Below are 20,774 nucleotides of genomic sequence, written 5' to 3'. Positions count from 1 at the left end.
ATCTTCAGTCTATCCTTCGTTAAGAGGCATTACCATCTTTCATCGTTTGCTGCCTACCACCCAGGACCTTAAACGCACCGTGTTTTCAACGAACAATCTAAGCAAAGATGTCGATGATCATTCAACTCACAACAAAACGATCGGAGGAGAGCAGCATATAGGTACAAGAAGTGGACGCTTGCCGTAATCTTTCACTCCATCCCCGGGGTGCTAAGGAAATTTTTGTACAGGCCTTGCATACGGACGGGGTCAGATCACCTTCTGCACCATCCCCGGTGCGTGGCCCCACAGGCGAAGGGTCAGCAAAGTTATCAACGTTGTAGCAATCTTTTCCCCTCGGTTCTCGGTTTATTCTTCCCACACCGACACACCACCCATGGATTCTGCTCAATTTACTTCTCTTCGGCACGTTCGCTACGGTTCATCATTCGCCAGATTTGTGTGTAGGTTTGCTGTATTGGCTGGCGAAACGTAGGTCGCACCCCGGACAGGCGACAACAACAAGCGGGCACCAATAATGCGGGTTGGTGGTGTACAAGTGGACGAATTGTTGCCGTGCACGAGAACGAGGCAAATGGAAGCGATTCGAACGACAACATGCCGGGACATGCCAAACCTCGGGAGCAGTACAGAAACAATTGAAAGCAGCAGCGCAGGTTCAAGAAATGTGCAGCGGAATGTTAAAAGCAGGCACAAAAGAAAGGAAAAAGAACGCACGCACACATCAAGCAATCTTAATGCGTTCCAAACCGGATATGTCAATATTTTTTCAGGCCACCGAGAAGTAGAGCAGCACATTGAGAGTAATTTCGTTTTTTATTTCACTCTGTTCTGCAAAACGAAAGTGAATAATTTACGATGATGAAAACAAATCCACGATCGAACCATTTTGGCCAGGAGGGCTGGTGCGCCACACGCGCAGATTGTGCGTCCGCCGTTTTAAGCCCATCAATCTTACGGAGCTGCGGAAAGTTCAGCCGGAAAATTGTCTGCGGCTTCCGATCGGTTGCCGCACGATGGCGATGGGCGGCAGTACAACGTTGGCTACGGTTCTGGGAAAGCGTTTGCAGAATAATATTGTTCCACGATTCGATAGAGCGGCGGTTTGGGCGTTTGATTTATCGAAAACCATAATAGCGACCCGTGACAGTTGTTGGCACGTGTCTGATGAGAATTTGAAGTGCTGTTCAAGGCAAAGCGTCCGCCATCTGTAGGTGACGTTTCTCGCTTTTCAATATTCGTATCCGCAGGCAGGTATATCCCTCCACGGGTACTGGATGACATGGAAAGCAGGACGAAAGAGCTCCCGAAATCGTCCCTGGGTGCATACGGCCACGGGGTAGCGACGAACGCAGGTGCCGGGGCTCCGCTGGTTGATTAAGCAAAGGTTTTGGGCAGCGATAAACTTAATCTGTAAGGCAGTAAATTTTCTTACGGTTGATTACAGTGCGCGCGTTTGGTGCGTTGATTAAAACCGAACGCAAGCGGGAACGAGAAAATGCTGCTCGCATACCCATTGCCAATGGTCGTGGGAGAAAACAGAACTATAGTTTGCTTCTAAAACTTATCAGCTTTCACGAAAAACTTCAATCTGTTATCATCCCCGAAAAGCCAACGATGTCCCAATTGTTTGTGTGTGTGTGTGTGTGTGTGTGTGTGTGTGTGTGTGTGTGTGTGTGTGTGTGTGTGTGTTTTCTACCCGCAGCTACTCCAGGCATGTATCGTGCGTCTATAGCCCACATTACATCGTTACTGAAACGGAAACCCACACCGAGACACGCACACGGGTTACCAAGACCCCAAATGCCAGCAACGAGCTGGCTCTCGCGGGCAAGACGAAATTAACAAACGACCCGAGAACGACGTAACTCGCAATGATTGAATTAAAATCACGCTACGGGATGACGGGCAAATCGTCGTCGCCAGAAGCTCACTTTCCCTCTTTCTCTCGCTCTCTCTCTCTATTCTCTTGCCACAAACAACTTTGCACGCGTCTTGATCTTAGGAAGAAGTTGAAAATGTTGTTCTGGAAATTGTATTTTTTTCTGGCCCGGTTTGGGCCGTTCTGCTTTTCGAATCGCGTTCGCAATAGAGATATTGATAGCGAGCGTGTTGTTGGTCCTGTCTATGAACCTACAATCAAACCATCGCACCACAGCACCACCAGGTCTATGAAACGCCATCTAATCAATAGAGCGGCGCTAGCAACGAAGCAGCACAAACACTCCGTAAAGAAAGCATACAGCATACTCTCGCTCTCGTTACAACCGTTCGTTAATATACACACACACAGACACACAGCACAAATCAAGCAAGCTTTATGGTCAACGGTCACTTTTACTTTATTAACTCTAACGCGTTTAAAGATCTAATGCGCACCAAAGGATTTTTAGGTGTGTGCAGCCCTGGTGCAGCAATGCAGCAGCATTTGCCAGCAGCAACAGACCAAAAATAGGCATTCGCTTCACCGTGAATTGCGCGCGCGAGAAGGGCAACAGAAGCAGCGAAGCAGCGAACAGAAAAATTGGAACTAAATTGGAAACCCCAACAACGTCGTCACTAATTAGACGGTGTGTAGAGCGCATTTGGAACAGGGATTTGCAGCAGGCCGCCAAACAAACCGCACACAATCACTGGTACACACGGATCAAATCCGGCAATGGTGCTTGATCGGGCTGGCTCGCGCCGTTCAATACGGGGAGGTTCGAAGGAATCCGGTTCCTCATGGCCTGTGACTACATTGCACCAGAAAAAAAGCCCCACATACACACCGTATCACACAGCCGTCCTAGACGTAACATGAGACAGACACAACCGACACAACCGATCAGAAACGCGCCGTTAGTGTGTGTGCTTTTTTTTGGTCGATGGACGTAATCTATTTCGGGTGTTGCAAACGCTAGATGCAAACTGCATCCACCTTCTTCAACGGCAGCAGCAGCGGCGTGCATCTCTCGCTCGTTGGTGGTGGTGTGTTTCTTTTCGACTGTGGCCAGTTCCATTTTTTTGTTCCTCTTTCTACTAGTTCTAGTTCACTCTCTACGAAAGGTACACCCTTGTGCAGCGTGGTTCCAGATTTTTAGTTCTTCCAATCTTTAGCTTGTATAAAATTGAACCGCACACAAAGGTGCAGCAACCCACACGTAACAGATGATGATGGGTGGGCGGGTAATGGATTACGTAAACGGTTTCTAACAATTCTTCTTCTACTACACACGCTGGTGTTCAGTGCACGTTCACTCTTCTACACGTGATCGATCACAATAGCTACGGTTGTGTTTTGTAAAATTGTTTTCCTGTTGCCGTATTGCATTGCAACCAGCTACACCAAAACATTGAACTGACTACTTGAACCACTGGTCGGATATTGCATATTTGTTGTTCTTCTCTCTCATCAATATCATATTATACACATTTTCGTTGACTCAAGTACCAATCAAGTGTTGGTTAGCGATTATCACCTGCCCTGTTCATTATCACCTCACCATCATAACGGTCCCACCCACAACAGCACCTCATCACACACTCACCCAGAAGTGTGTTTGGTTATGTTTGAACCCCATTTTCCTCCCCCCTGTCAAGTAGGGATGATGCAAATGTGCAAACAGTTTTTTTTTGCCTGCGTTTATCGTTTATATGTGCAAATTGATCGTTCTCACCATTCACTGTTATAACAAAAGTCTATCACACGCCTTTGACACCTTTTTATCGACTTGAGATTGCTTATTATCGATCAAATAAGAGTTTCTCTCTTGCGCGCGTATGTGTGTGTGTGTGTGTGTGTGTGTGTGTGTGTGTGTGTGTTAACGATCCTGAACACATTTGTGACTCTGTTAAAAACAAAATGTTTGCTTCATTTTTCAACGGAGATAACACAAAGAAGCGATAGTACACTGCACCGCTGCACGCTGCGCACTTGCATAAGCGCGGTTCGGCCACCGCAAGTTGCTGCTTTTGTTCTTAGTTTTTCATCTTCCACGCCATTACATAATGCACGAAACGGGCGCGCGCGTGAGATGCATGTCGTAGCAGATTAATTAATGTGTTTTGCCGGGGCTGCATCTTTGGCTTTGACTGCAGCGTACGTCAAACCGATCCGCTCAAACCTGTCACCTAAGGCTGCACGTTTTGGGGTGGATAGTAGTAGCGGGATATTCAACACTGAAGCGAATTACGTGTTTTCCTTCTTCTCCTGCTATCGTTCTTAGTTGCAATAAAAACTGATTGAAAATGGTTCCAACCATCGCACACTCGCACAATGTACAAAGTGAACTAAACATTTTCACCCATGTTTATCTTTCCACCCCGTAAACCAGCGATCGTTTGCATGCTCAATTCGTCTGCACACACATATGCACGCCAAAAACCGGTACCGAAACACTGACAGATTTGCCGAAAGCAATGATGACGAGGATGAAAACAATCGGTAGATCTGTCATCGCCACATTGCATCGTTGTTGTTTTTTTTTTGTTGCTGTTCGTTTTGCACCGTACCCCATTCCCATTAAACGAACGGAAGAGCTAACAGACGGGGCAAACACAGGCCGTAATGAAGATAATAATGGGAGCGGCTTTCGCGGTGCATAAACCTCCACAAGGCATGGGCGGTGTAGGGGACACACATATATACACACACACACACACAGCTACATAAAAATTGATTTACACAGACCGAAGAGGGAGAGAAAGAATGCGAAAATGGTGAGATAGCGCCATTTTTAGGGTCCGAAAAAAAAAAAATCACACACCAGCATGAATAACCCGGGACGGGAAAAGTATTGGGGAAGCAAGATTCATAAACGAAACGCACCATCGAGCAAAGAAGAACCTCCGGTAACCACCGTGGACTTTCCTCTAAAGGGGCGATGAAGACGACGACGACGACGGATGGAACGACTGTTCCGAAGCCATCATGTTTCACGTTTACTGATGCTTCTTCTCGCGTTTCGGTAGATATGCTGCTGTCGAGCTGCGGCGGCGGTGGCGGAGGTTGTCGTTTTTGCAATTCGCGTATGCCATACGAAATTATTTGCGACAACGAAAAACCGGAACGTAGGCTACAGCACCACTGTCAAAAGCTCGTTGCGCCGCTGCTCAATCGCGAAATTCGGAGCGTAGCAGCCGCGACAGATTGCTCATCACCGGGTGGGGTAGGGTGGGTGGGATTGGAAACCCGCCGTTAATTTGCCGGGAAAGTGTGTGAGATTTTGTAACGTTCGGTGCAAGACGGAAAAGAACGCGTTAAAAGGGAATAACCACGCACGAATAGGCACAGACATACACAGACACTCACGCGCGATGTGGAATTACGTACGTAACGCACGCACGCACGCATGCACGTAAAACCGAAATCGAAGAAAGTCCGGATTGGCCCGGAAAACAGTGTAAAGAACGGTAGAGCCCCACAACTTGCTCTGACTGCGGCGCGATTTTGACTGAGCCCGAGCGTCGACCGGATCCGATAGATTCGCTCCACCAACATAGCCGCGACGGCAAGGTTCGTGTGTATTCTGTCCCGACCAGCGCGCACACACCAGCTCAGCAGCGCGAGCGAGCGAGAGCTGTATGTTGTTGTAACGTTGCGTTGCCTCCATCGGGCGGGCCCGAGCGCAGGAAGGGCGCGCGCGGCAGTGGACAATCGTGTGCCGAGAGCGATACACACAGCAGCAGCGGCAGCACGCACACCAGGCTAGCAAAGCCCTGCTGCGATATGTTTGCGTTGTCGCCTGAGCGGCGCGATGATAGCGGCCGCCGCGCTGGGAGCGAAGGGACGTTAGACGTGGCGGGGACAAGTGTGCAGCATCACTCTTCGCTGCGAGTCCGTGCGTTTACGAGAGCGAGCTCCAAAACAAATGCAATGAAAGGAAGCATGTTTTGTAGCAAACACAGTACACACGGTGGTGTGTGCAACGTTTGCGCTTGCTCGTGAAGCTGTGCCCGCTCTGTGTCGTGCGACACCCGAAGATTGCTCCAAATATCTCGGGGCTCTCCTTCTTTGGTTGCCGCGCAGCCTCGGCACCGTCCCTGCCTGCTGCCTTTTTGCGTGTGTGTTTTATTGATATCCTCCCGTCTAGGACCCGTCTGCTGCGTGCAGTTCGGGTGCTCTTCCTGCGCACGGGGAGTAGGTTGGTAAGCAGAACCCCCTCCCCATCATCACCAACAACACAACCGGCTCAAGCTACACGACGACTCTCGGTGTCGTCATCAAGCTGGCCGGTTCGGAGCTGGTTGCTGGTATTGGTTAGGCTATTGCACACCGGATGGCAGTTATGTCGTCATCATTTCTCTTCGGACGCACCACCGTACCTTCGTGGTGCGTGTTTATGGGAGGAGAGTTCGCACGGGCTTACACACATTCGTCAATCGGGCCCTCCATTTCGTCATTATTCTCTAGATCAGGTTTCGTTCCCTTTCTATCTATGGCTATCGTCTTTCCAATTGTGTTCGAAATGGAAGATAGCAGCAGAAACGCTCTCTGATGCCAACTACATACATGTAACGCAAAACCATTTGAATGGTCATAAACGAAAAAAAAATCGTTTTGTTTGATAAGTTGTCTGAAACGGTTTTTTGTAGTTGTTATTAGATGGTTCGTTTTGTACTTATAGGACAGTCACTCGCATGCCTTGCGTTTCATAGAACCCTTGGAATATTCGATTTAGTGTTTCGCTCTTTTAAATATCTCTCCTGCCCGTCGGTACACACTTTTTCAGGCTCGGTGGCTTAATCTAGCACATCCCGATAGATACTGCTCTCAAAAATAGGCAAACATAGCGTGAAAAGATCCTAACCCCGAGAGCTACAAATTGACAGACTTCCCAGCGATACAAAGATTGCTTTTTTGTTTCACTGCAACCAAACCGGGAACAACGAGGAAAAGTTCACACTGCATAGAAAAATCGACCCGGTTTCACTTTCTGGCACACAGTGTTTGCAGCAGCCGCTCAGAGAGGCAGGCGCAAACCTGCAAGAAACTCAGTGGAGAAACGTTCAACGCCGCAAAGTTTCATCCCTGGTGTGGATCCAGCCAGATTCACTCTCACTTTGGTATCGTGGAGCTAGTGAAACTTGGTTTTCGGGTTGCGGGACTTGGGCTGCGTATGCGGGATACTCCTTTTTTCTAGCTTCCCTTGGGACCCTTGTGGCATGTTCTGGAGCTTCTTGCTCACAACTTTAGCCAACCGTCCCGAACCGTTGAAGGCGCAAAAGCGTGAGAGCGGGAGCAAATGCTGCCTCTGTTCTGAATCCTTTGCCTTTTGTGTACTTGCATCATGTGACAGTTTGCACAGCGTTTGGGATTGATTGAGACTTTACCCCACTGCAGCTCGCTATTTTTCGTTTTATGACGTAACAAAAAAAAGCAGAATCATCGGGATAAGTGGGCCATTACAGTAGAACAGGGAACATGATGCAACGGAAAGAAGCAACGTGTTTTTATGACGCAATTTCGATAGCGTATTTTTACACAGTTTATATTTAACAGTATTATGAATAGTTTACCTTTGAATTTATCTATGATGTAAGTCTCTGGTCCCATTTATGTATCCCTGAACTTGTGAATATGATACCAAAGATTGTTTTGGCTACTGGATATACCTTCCCTAACCGAGACTTTCACAGAAGAAAAGACCTAGGTCAATGGAATCGCCCACGGGAGGCTTTCTAATGGAAAGGTTGTCAATGCCAGATTTGAACCGTCGACACGTCGTCAAACCATCGCAACACTAGCAGAGAGTGATTAATGCTAGATAAAAGGAAGGTTGGTTCGGAGGGGATACACACGTAAGCCCGATGAAAAATGATGAAATAATCATCTACCAACCGCGTAGCCCAGGCAAACTGTTCGTACTGTTGCAGCAGTGGCATCACAGAATAGTAGTCGCCGGATAAACTGTTCGTGTATTTCACCACACTGACGCAAAGAGCAGACAAAAAGCTGACGATACCGGCGCACTGGGATTCACAATATCGAACGTGATTCGAGAGTTTGTACAAAAGCGGAACCAAACCAGTTGCAACAGTTGTCAAAAAAAAAAAAAAAACGATACTTTTGCCAAAAAAACATGGAAACGAGATACGTGCGTTTTTTACGTACCTTTTTTTTGCACGCCGCACATACAATATGCATGTGTAGGTAATGGTGAAGGCATTGTACAGCCCTTACCAACCATGAAACACACTCAACAACTACCCGGCACACGGTTGGATGGAGTGAAACCGCCATACGTGACGACTCGCATGAAAGCGCAAAAATTGAGATTGATGACTGGGGGTACTGTTTGCATCCCCTCTCACCAACAGTTGGTTGGAGTTGTCTTTTCGGGGACCTCAAGCGAACCCCTATAGTAAGCGACACCAGGCGTGGGGAGCACCGATGGATACACGATATTGAGTGGCAGAAGTGTTGATGAGTGAAGCAATCGTTTGTTCGTGGCACATCTAATCTATTATTAGTGACTGTCGTTGGCTGGTTTTAGATTATGTTCTAAACGGAAGGGGCTTTTAATTACGGGTACAAACTGTACCAGTTTAGTAAGCACTGACATTTGTTTAAATCGCCCGAAGCAAACTACTCTAGTATCACTTGTATCTTTTAAATATGCTATCTATTTATACAACATGAAAAAATACTATAAACAACGGGTCTTGACGCTGACGATCGTTGGGACCACACGTGTTAATGCTGAACTGTGGTGAGCGACCACTAGGGCCGGGGAACAAAGCAACATAAAATCGACCCATCTTCAAGCACGTCTTGTACTACATACTACGAGAGTAAGATAAAAGGCCATAACGAAACAGCCAACGGCCAAACTCTAGGAGGCAGGACTCTATCTTGGCCCGTGAAAAAATAAACATCGGGGCGTCTGCTTGCTTTGATTTACGGAAGATCATAAATTGTACGATAAGTAGTTATCCATTACTACGTTTTCAAACCCCCATTCGTCCCATAAAGCGGCACCGCAGAAGATGACCTTCACCAATAGTATATGCTATTGGGCAGCTAGATTTAGCTAAATTTAGAACAGCACTTTCTACCGAATGTATGTTAAATTGTTTAGTAAATACAATATTAAAGAATTACAAGATGTGTAATAATGCTACAAAAATGCTTCAAAATAGAACCTATGAGAGAAAAAAAATATTTTATGTACATAACACATGTTTGACATGTATGTTGATCACAATTTATAGTCCTCCTTACGGCACTCTGTAATCGTGAATAACAGCGAAATAATCTTTTATTATTTCACACCTTCCACGTGCACGTGAAATGTCGCGCACAGGGAGGGAAATTCATTTCAGTGGAGAAAGGTAATACCATTACTTTGATGGTTCTTCGGGCGCACACAACTAGCACACCCATCCATGGAGGGCGCCACTTTCGTTCTTGCATAATTCCAATGTCAAATTACCGATACCGAAAACATCGATACTTCGCCCATAAACGCCAACCAACGTAAAGCAGGAATGTTAAAAAAAAAACAAAGCAATTTCTTCTACTGAAGCCAACAGCGAATGGAATGTGTTGTGGTGGCCTAAAGGTGTAAATAGTAGCAACATAATGCACAAAAGGAAGAATATACAGTGGTGTGGTTCGAGCGATGGTTTGAAGACCCAAATTCATGGCAATAGCACCAGCACGTGCCATGCTACCAGTGAAGGTGGGTGGGAACGAAAGAGGAGGAAAAAAATAATAATAAAGGAAATTGTATCCTCTCGACAACGTTGCGGAGTGGTCGAAACCTGAAGGAATATTGAATTGGAAATCAATTCTATGCCTCTCTCGCAGTATTATTTCTTTTCATTCCATTTCTGGACGCAGGAATATTTAACTGGTTCTGCCCCTGTTTTTGTATCGTAAAACAACAGGCACAGTCGAGAGCATGGAAATGAAAAAAAAGATATAGCCACTATATATTACTACATATTGCTAGGGTGCTAATAGCACATCAACCAAGTGTCATTATTTTTTATTCCACTACAGGGAACTGTTTCGAATTGCGATGGCAAAACACAGTAATGAAAGAATTTGTACGGGAACTCTTTGTAGTGCATCATTATTTGCTTCCTTTTAGCCCTACCTGGATGCCTCCCCTAAACACCAGTGAACGATGCTATAAATTGTATACATCTGACATATTAATGGTGGGCATTTGTGTATGTTTGGGTATGTGCTTTACTTTATCGCTGCAGGAAACGATCAGTGAACTGATTGTAATTGCAGGAGATGAATATTTCCCACTCACTCCTTCGGAAGTATTTCCCCTTTCTTACGTTACTGTATAGTACGGTACGGTGAAATGAATCACAATTGGATACATAAAGCAAACGAATTCCTTCACTATAGGGGTAAAAAGTGACGCTAAATAACTAATTCAGCCCTTTTAAGAATATCTGTGCAATGAAGAAATGTTTATTTATATGCAACACTCATCTGATTAGTAATTAAATACAAAAAATAACACAAATAAAGGAAACACTTTATACACACAATCTCACAACATACTGGTATGCTCAGCTGCGCACTTGTTAATAAAATACAAAGAAATAAAAAAATAAACTGCTTGCAGTAACTTTGCCGCTTTTGTCAACGATCAACCATCGTATGATTTCAAATTACAGTGCCGTTGTCCCATACCCCCCCCCCTCACCCCAATCAAAACCGGTTACTTAAAAATAAAATCAAAAAAACCAAAAGAGAGGAAGAATGTGGCACCGGCCGGGCCACGCAGACATAATGAAAAAAACCGTTAAAGAAATATGCGAACAAACATGAAAAGAGACGTAGCACATGAAATGATCGGCAGTCTTTTATCCGCTACTGGTGTGTGACGTAGTTTGGAGCATACATGGAAATTCCTACATTCCCCACCTTCAAGGGAGTTTTTTTTGGAGTTTCTACTCGTCTTACGTTGGGGCTGCTGCTACACAACAAAATAATCAGCAAAACTAAATAATACTCATGCCGAAATCAATTACCCATACCGCATAAAATGTGAGGCAGAGTTGTGAAGTGGCAGTGCAAACGCAACTCTCTTGTTCAATGGTAGATTTGAAAGTTGGAACTGTTACTCGCCGGATTCCAAGTGGCCCATTCCAAACTGGTATCGAACATTAAAAAAAAAAAAAAACACGCTCAAGCCGCTCCAAACCATAACCCAGCGATTGGCGATCGTTACGAATGCTCTAGGTAGCGGGGTGGGGTGTGTGTGGATACGTGTCTCTTTTGGCCCGGTGGATGGCTGAAACTTGGGGACTACTTTCGATGATTTCGTTCACAGATGGTGCACTCTGTTCGGGGCCAATCGACGGGTCGCACGCTCGTCCTACATCTTGACCTATGCCAAACGGTATTCTATTCTGCCTGTGTTCACCTCAGCAGCATTGACAAGATCTACATCACGTGCAGCAGGTACTGTCGTGCGAGTGTCGGCAAGCGAAAGGGACTGGTACAGCTTACAGGCACTCTGTGAGCGGGCGAGCGAGTTTTGGCACCATTTCGATGAAGGAACGTGTGAAACTACTCCGATTTTAACGACTACTGCTTTCGGTTTCGGGTGACTTTTGCAACGAATACTGGAGGAAGGGTAAGGACTACAGCGGAGTGCAGAGTTATTCCAGAAGAGGATCAGCATAGTTATTCTCAGCAGGTGTGCCGCAAGTCGTTACTGCAAGTACAATGGCACAGCGAAGCTGCCCGAGTGTGCGGGACGGGCCAGGTGTATTGGCAACTTTGTACCACCACCACCACTACCACTACCACCACCACTACCACCACCAAAAGGTGCCAATATTTGATGAATGCCACGAGGTTCGTGCGGGAAAAGTTAGCTATCGCTGTTTAACACAGGATGTGTAACGTTCGTTTAACTTTTCTACGACCAACCAGTCAGCCAGACGAATCGAAAACTTCACCCGTCCAACTATCGAAACAGTTTGGGCAGCCTTCTTGTTTCGATACACTCGCCGATTACGATGATGACGAAGGTTGCCATCTCCCGGGATGAGCTGCCGTCACGCTATCCGTACGTAATAACTTAAAATCCTCCAGCACTGTGCGCTTCCTGCGCTTCACTTTGTGTTCTTCGACAACGATTTAATCAACCGTGCTGTCAAGAATGCATTCGGAAAAGTTTTCGCCCTGCCTGTGCTGGCAGTGGGTGGGAAGACGACCGGCGAACAAGCTAGCCATCAGAACCGATTGGATCCCACAAGCTTCACGGCAAGCGGCAGGGAGCGGGGTCCATTGGAAAACCGACGTGTCAGGTGGAATGCGGTTGACGGTGGCTCGGTTGTGCATAACTCGATGATTCCTTGCGGTTGTGACTTGCTGTGTTGCGTTCTCGAGACTGCCAGGGGAGCTTTAGCCGGGCAAGGGTGACTTTAGCCGAAAGCAGCACAAACTTGATTTACCACCTTTTCCTTCGGGTAAGGGCAGAAGCAGCTGCCCGGCCACAATCGCCCTCGTGCCTCTCCCTCTTCATCGGATCTTGATAGTCCCGCGCGGGTGGAAAAACTAATTTGCTAAAATATTATTTATGAAAGCACCAACCCCGTTGGAAAGGGTTAATATAAATAAAACCCATTAATTAGATTGCCATTAGTGCGGATTTATCAGACGGGCGGGTGCTGCAAACGGCGGTCGCCGCTGTTTACGAACCATAAGGGAACGACGTCCTCGCGTCAAATGGATACAAGAGCGAGCAAGCTAAAGAAAGAGCAAATAAGAGCGAAGGAGAAAAGATAGGAAAAAACACAACGCCAGAATATCAAAAGCATTCATGTATCGAGAAAAGGGATAAAATTCTGCACGGCACGAACGGTGAAGTTGTGTGAATCGTGTATGCTTTGCCGGATTTGATACAAATCGGGCACACTTCAGCTAGGGTTTAATGTTAGGATCGGTTCCTACCATAGACGGCTCTCACTCGTTGGTGTATCAGACTTGGGCGAGTGAGTAGATGTGTGGGGAAGGCAGAAGTGCGGTTCCGGAAAACCCATCGGATAGTACATCCCTTTTCTTTTTATTTACATTTCGCAACCCGCAAAGCTTTTTCGCTACATTTCAATTATGCGAATAAATAATTCATTATTAATCCAAACCTTTCGCAGCAACTCACCATTTCAAACGTTGAGCGTAAAAGCTCGGGAGAGATAAGTGATCTGACTGAGGTTTGCCAAATTCAAACGAGAAGTGAATGTCCGCAAGAATTTAGAAAATCAGTCAACAGGAAAAAAAACCCTTACACAAAAAAACATGTATCAAATAGTAACATAGCAATTCCCTTATCTTTTAATTGGCAACAATGCTCGGCGAAGAATGATGACAATGGGACTCTTTGCTTGCTTCATTAACAATTCTCAACACGAACATAACGATGCAAATTTGCGTACTACAAGCAGGGACACCATCAAGCTGTGAGGAAGAATGAAAAGCAGGTGAAAATGACAAGCGTTTTTCAGAAAGTTAATTATTTGTAACTGCATGTATTTCGGTGTCGAGTTTTTCCTAGGAAGACGCAATGAAAGCTCATGACTAGTAATTAGTCTTCTATTTGAAATTAATTATCAAATTAATGATGCCATTTAACCGCGTCACCAGGTACCATTTTACCGAACACACACACACACAAAGACCAGGCGCATTCTCCCAAGTGCAATGTAAAGAAAGCTGAAGCACTCGGAACAAAGCGAACACGGCAAGGACGTATTTCAAACGGTTCATCCAGAGATTAGCGTTTGCTAGGATGAAAGCGATGCCATTGATGTTTAATTATGCATCTTTGAATAAAGTGAATGCCGTTCGTTTAGTATTAAAAAGTAAACCATTTTTATAAGCTAAGTAGTGATTATTATACTACATGTAACAACAAGCAATATATTACTGTTAACGTTATGTTGGTATTCCGAACAGGACGCAGTTTAAAAGCATTGCTTCTGCTCTGGTCATCCGTAATGGTACATCTAAACCCGAGTTTCTGTACCGTCTCTTTTGAGGGTATTTTAGTTTTACATTTTTTGTGTGCAATGGCTGACAGAGCACGGTTCCAGCTAGATGCCAGATGGTGGCGGATAATTACTGCAAGATGAAAGCGCCCCGCATTGAATAAAACATGTTATTTTAAGAGCAAGCATAAAACCACGAACAAATAAAATGTTTCATTTTCCAGCGACCACTACCACCTGCACAAGAAGCACAACCCCCAGGGAGAAAGAGACTGATAGGATTCGCCCGGTCTGATTGGAGGGGATAGAAAAAAAACAACCATAAAATCAGTGGGAACGCTCGCAAGGGGCCATGTAAGCAACTAACCAATTTAAAATCAATCTCAATGCTAATCAAGACTTTTGGCATCATTCGCTCACTGCAGCCGTGGCTAAAATTCTTTCACCCGTGCCCGATCGACTGCACCCAATGGTTATAGCTGTACTTTCCATAGTGGGTGCTTTGTAAGGGCAGGGCTGTGTATTGGAAATGCAATACAATGGTAGTGTATGTGGCTGGGTACAAACCGTTAACCCATTCGTTGCGCTTCCCTTCGATCCTAGTAGAGCTGCAGTTCCCCGTTCTGCCCGCGAGCGTTTCGTGCAACTGTTCGGGCCATAATAACATTTACATTTATTAACGTCAGCATAATGTTGTTCGATAGCATGCTATCTGATTCCAGTTTTCGACGAAAATGGACGAAAAAACAATCAAACTGTAAGCGCAAGAACGCAGAACGCCTCGAGTGGCAGCAGCGCAGCATGATTTTGATCGAAGCGCAAGATTTTATTATTCAATTGAATCGAACGAGTTTGGCTTGTTATCCTTGACGGATGGGTTGTTGGCGAATGTTCCCTGCCTGTTCTTCCTTTTTCCCCCTCGTGTTCCACGGCTTCAGGGTTGGAAAGTTTATGTGAAAGCAAAAATAAAACAAAGCACCGGTGCAATGGCTCGAGCGGACAGCAGAAGGAAGCATTCACTCGAAAACAGTTGCAAACCCTCCCCGATCGGTCTGTAACACGATGGAAACGGCAGACGGGGTACCCCTAAATTCACCTTATCTGGCATGTCCTTGGGCGTCAGCGGTCCGCTTGTTTGGAGTTGTTGGTTTCGAGCTATACTTTACGAAAGGAAAAACGATGTGCAGCAACCGATCCGTTGCATCCTTTACCGTTTTAGAACGGATTGGGTAATTGAACTACACATCACTAAATCTTCATCCCTGCCCTGTCACAAAGGTGACACAAAGGAATTATCCCTCGTTCATCCGATCTCGGTGGTGTTATTGTTTTTTTTTTTCGTTTTTTTTCCTACACTCTATCTTCAGTATTATTTTTGTATTGTTTATCCTTTCCGTTTCGCTGTGTACGCTCCGGTAGAGCTGTCTTTTGGATAATGTGTAGGATTCGACGGATGATAATAAGCACAACGATGATGGCAGCGATCGTTTAGCTCTGTGGTTCTGTCGCCCGTTGCACCCATGCACTGCCTGGGGAGCTGTTTTGTCGAGAGGAAACTGAACTTTCCCCACGCTGACGACAGTTGTCCTTTAGAGTGCTTGTAAGGCAGGACTTCTTTTGTTTTTCGTTTCCAACGTTCTTATACGATATCGCACGGTACAAAACGGTTAAGCTTAAAAAACACGGAGGATTATTAGCTACAGCAAGGTCTGGATGTGATTAAGTGAATAGAACATGTACAATTATCTATACTACGTTGGCTAGCATGCTTCAGGCAATGCCATTGTGTTCGGTCAGGACCAGTGCAACAGCTAGCCGGTAAAGGAGGATTCATCTTCAGTCCGATTCGAGCTTTCTGTAGCCAGCACACCTGTGACAAGCGGCCAGTAATTAAAATTTTCCACTTGAAAGTCCTTACATGACGCTTTGTCGGTGTAGGTGACAATTTTCCCATAGCAAAAACACTTCTGCGAGGTCATTTTGTCTACTTTCCTTGATCATATGCTTTGTGACATTGACGGAGAGGCTACTACATTACTACATTCAGTAGCATTCACTGTAAAGGTTTAACAAGTCATCGTTACCCACGGAAAAAAGCTTGCTCCAAACTGCAACACCATTTTCCCCAAGGGCAGCACGACATCTATGACAAGGAAAATTCGTTTTTATTTGCTGCATACGGTAGCAGAGGGAGTACAAAATTCGATGCATCAAAAACCAGCTTTCCCGGGTCAACAGCGTCTCAACTGATGGTGTGCGCGATGCATTTGATGGAAGGGTGACCTTGCCGTCACCTTGCTGTTCACCGATATTAACTATGCACAAAGGTATCCTTCTCGCAAACAGCAGGCACACATTGCACTGTGAGACCACATGCACATAACTTCACGGCATGATGAAGCAGATTGTGCCAATAAAGCTATTTGAGCATAGAAAGCGCATACCTTTGGTACCATTTGGTGAATGCTGCAGCTTCTGCGTATTCAAGTGTAGAATTGTGGGAGCACCCTTTTAATTTATAATTCATACTGTACTATTAGCACAGGGGACGTTGGCAATCGCGTGTTACTGTGGCATAGTTTATTTTCAGAGGTTACAGCCACAGGAAGAAATACAAAAGGCGCCATTCATCTTGCTGACTTCATTAAAACGGTGCCCTTTTAAAGAAAAAATATTATGAAGGAAGTAAAATAGATGCAGCCTGTACAATCGCTTATCTAATTACATGGTACAATCTAAAACGAGATAATGATTTGCTATGAAAATTCGCAGTCATAGCCATTATTATGAAGTGTTAGCGAGAAAAGTTTGCATAGAAAGAAGATGAGTTGAACATAAATACCCAACTAAGGGGAACATATTTGTTCAATAACAATAGACGCCGAGCTGCCTTTTGTAAACAATTACAAACAAAAACTACAAAAAGATCCTTATCATTTCATACTATCTTCATTATAACACGTGTTAGATTAAACCAACACGTGACGACCGGTGAAGGTTTAATAGGATTCATTAATTACATGAACATTAAAGTTACATTAAAGATGTTGTAATTGTTTCGTTACTAAAGTTTTAAAGTCCGTAAAGGCCATTCAACACATCGACAGACTTGTATTGTATTCGCTCTTCGCTTTTGTAGATTTAAAAGCCTCAAACACATCACAACAGCGTACAATTTCAATTCCTGCAGGCTACGATGAAAGTGATATCTGACACTCGCACTGAAATGAGATCCCCCGCTACGGTCTCGGTCTTTTAATCAGCGGTGGAATAAAGACACGATAGAATGGTCTGCGCTCCACGAGGGAATAATGCCACCCAGCGTGTTCCCAGGTGTTGGACAGTGGAGGAATTTGATGTATCACTTTCGCTCTTGGACTGGGGTTTGTCAATGTGGCCAAGCTCAAAAAACAACAGGCCGTCCAATACGGCAGGAAAGGTCAAGTGGAACAGTTTTGGTAGAAAAAAGAAAAGAAAATGTAATACCTTCTATCAAACACATGTACGCACACACAAATACGACACACATATTGACGTATTTTATACACGCATTGTAAAGCATGTCCATACATTGAGAGCTAAGAGGGTGTGAGCGGAGTGTGTAATAGTTATTTGATCTTTTCCATGACACATCATACAGTCCTATTGTCCCTACTTACTGTCTGCTTCACACAATGAGCATAGAAAACTGTGCGCTGTGGAATGACTTTCACATCAAACTACTTTCTGCTAAAAAGTTACTACCTTTTTTTAGTTAATTTTAAAGCAGCAATACTTTCTGAAGAAGCTAGAAAACAAAAGCAACACGTGTTGCTATAAGTCGTGGTCAGAGCTATCCTTGAATGACGTCTTCTCGCTCCCAAACTAAAGCAACCCTTCTAATACAGTTCATATTCCAACACCGATTGGAGCACAACCGACCAGCAGCACGTGCGCTTGCGTTACGTAATGAAAAATAATCTATTACAAAAATATTCCATTCACCGTACTCGTGAGTCTTGCGGCCTCCCAGGGAGGTGTTCAGTCGTTCGCCGGAACCGTTCCTCATTCTTGATACAACCGCACCGGCGAAACATTGTGCTTCCCGTCCCCCGTCTCCCCACTGCCCTGTCAACTCCTGCTACTACCTCTGCCCGAACGCTAGTCATTCCCGGACCGCCACTATCCAGTATTTACCGGTCACGAGGTTGTGGGTTTGTTTTCGCTATTCGCCTCTCTATCTCCCTTCCTTCACGCGCAAACACGAGTCACGTGTTGCACTTGCAGTTAACGCTTTAGTACGCATACACACACACGCTGCATTCATTCTATGCATTTGCAGTGTAGGCCTGAAATTGAATCTACATTTGTGAATGCACCACTACCAAACCACACTACTGTGTCGGCAAAAGCCGACAGCAGTGGTACTGCAACTGCCGAAGCTAAACCGAATGCAACAGCGTAATTGTTTGAGTGCATCCGACGAACGCATTTACAAGTACGTTCAGAGAAGAATAACAACATCGCAGTTGAAATGGAATATTACGTATACAGATGAAGAACTGCATAGATATATCGCCCATTTTTATATTATTCACGTAAGCGACATTCTCAGAACAATTAACAGAACAGTTTAAAAAAAGGGTTGTTTTAAATTGAGGTTCGCAGAAAAGTTACATTTCGATGTTTGCTTAAACTTGCTACGCTCGATCAAACATATAGTGATAATGTAATATCCAATAATTCAAGTAAACACCTATACTAATCTCCGACACACACCTTTCCAGTTTGACAGCGGAATTGATATAACCTTTAGCTATATCTTCTACGCACCAAAAATATCGTTCGTTATTATCCTATCTGGATTGATGGGCACGATTTTTCTTCGTTAGCTATTTTAACTCACGAAAAACAAGCAACAAATCATACACCAACAAACAGGCGGCAGCGCAAAATAAACTGGTGTGCCGCCCTGACAGTGTTTCATGCGAATTTCCAGCATCTTGAGCAGCAGCACGCGTCGCAGTAAGCTTTTAACGAATACGGTTCCAGTAGTACATACACGAACCATTTTCCAACGGCAACTCCTGCACACGGAAAAAGTCAAGCTAGCACATAGCGTACCAGTGAAAAACAAGGCGATAAAAATGCTCGCATTATGTATGTAAAGAAAAGCGAATCTGGAGCTCGCAGAACCATTACGGTTATGGGAAGCATGGGCACCGAAAGGAAGATATGTTTTAGCTTTTACTGTGCTACGGTTGGATGTAACGTCTTTGCTTTCCTCCTTTTTCCGTGGTCCATTTACACCTCGGAACGACGCTTGCAAGCGAAAGTTGTAAATTAATGGCATCTGGATTTGGGTACGCACGGAGTAGACAAGGAGGTGTCCCACTTTCCACGGGTTTGAATAAAACGGAATGCTGCAGTTGGTTTTGTGCTGTTTTAACATATTTTAATTGTTATACTTTAACAAAAACCCAAACAAAAGCACAGCTCAAACAAATGCTTTAATTGAAGAAAGCTTACAATGATTGAGTATTGTATTAAGCAACGAAAACGACACAAAATCAAACCCACTAATCCGTCAATTGGCAACCGATTACGTTTCTTAGCAACAGATTCAAACCATGCTTGAGTGCGATTGATAATCGACCTCTCTCTCACAAAGATAATATAATTAGGATACAAAACCAATACCATAATTCCCGCGCGTCAGCAAACAAACCCCACTTATCGTACGCCAGAGCGTCGGAAGAATTGAGGATCGAAGCGACGGTGTGAAAGATAAGATGGCACATCGCCAGCATGGCAGCTAGCATACACTCTCTATCGGTAGGCCTCGTGCCAGTTCAACCTTGCCAAGTAGCCCATAGTGGAGTGAAGTGGATTAGTTAGCTAAACGTAAACATTATCATCCCATGACGGATGTTGATAGTGGGCCCCTATTATCACCACCAGTGAGGGGAAAAGGAAACAAATCAACGGCGCAACAACAAAAACAGACAGAAAAACACCGATGGGCAGGCGGCCGAGGCTTCTATAGACGAAACCAATGCTCTGCATGATGCGCCTGCTGTGGGCGCCAGCTTTTCATCTGGTGCCACTGATAATAACTCTCCCGCTGCAAATTGTTGATGAACAAGTGGTTGAGGGAATTAAAATTGTTCGGTGAAAGGGTTTGAAGAAAATCAAAATAGTTGATTAGCTTTCGGTTTCTCAAATGTTAATGTTATCATAATTTCACTTCAAAATCAAAACTGTTGCCTCTGATTAGTTTATGTCACGCTTACGTACAACCATTGCCAAGATAATATAAAAAAGTGTAAAAATAAACAGCATATTGCTCCCAGAATTATTTTGCGTAGAGTGCATTAAATAAGTTATAACGAGTTCTAAGTTTTGAATCTTGAGAAATCGCGAAAGAGAAGAACCTGTTTGGTTTCAGTGTTTACAGTTGAAAAACAAACAAACAGACGGTTGTACCGCTGTGCAAACTAATCTCTGTAGGTCAAGCATAGTCGTGATACCATGGAAAGTACGTCAAAGGCAAGCCTACGGGTACGTGTCTTGTCATAAGGCATGAGCTGTATGAGTCAAATGGTAGATTTTTTGCAGAACTTAGGACAAGTTATGCTATGCGTCCGGTATATGCATATTACTTAGAAATTGTTGTATTAAAATATTCGCAAGGGGGGTTCGCAAGCATCAGATTCACTGCAGAATATATTTATTAATTTATGCAACAAAATTCATACCGATCATAATTTAAACCCAGTGCTAATGCTTAGTTTTAAACGCATGGGAATTTACCGATACTATGCAACATGAAGGCTACTAACATC

General features: G+C 44.6%; 1 protein-coding gene across 2 annotated transcripts in view; it reads right to left on the bottom strand.

Annotated features, from left to right (window-relative positions):
• LOC1273021 (protein similar) overlaps nt 1-20,774 on the bottom strand; it is a 117,079-nt gene that overhangs the window by 34,113 nt on the left and 62,192 nt on the right. The window lies entirely within an intron of this gene.

The sequence above is a fragment of the Anopheles gambiae genome, chromosome 2 (assembly GCF_943734735.2).
Source record: "Anopheles gambiae chromosome 2, idAnoGambNW_F1_1, whole genome shotgun sequence".
In the NCBI taxonomy this organism is placed as follows: domain Eukaryota; kingdom Metazoa; phylum Arthropoda; class Insecta; order Diptera; family Culicidae; genus Anopheles; species Anopheles gambiae.
This window is presented reverse-complemented; position numbering and strand designations above follow the sequence as displayed.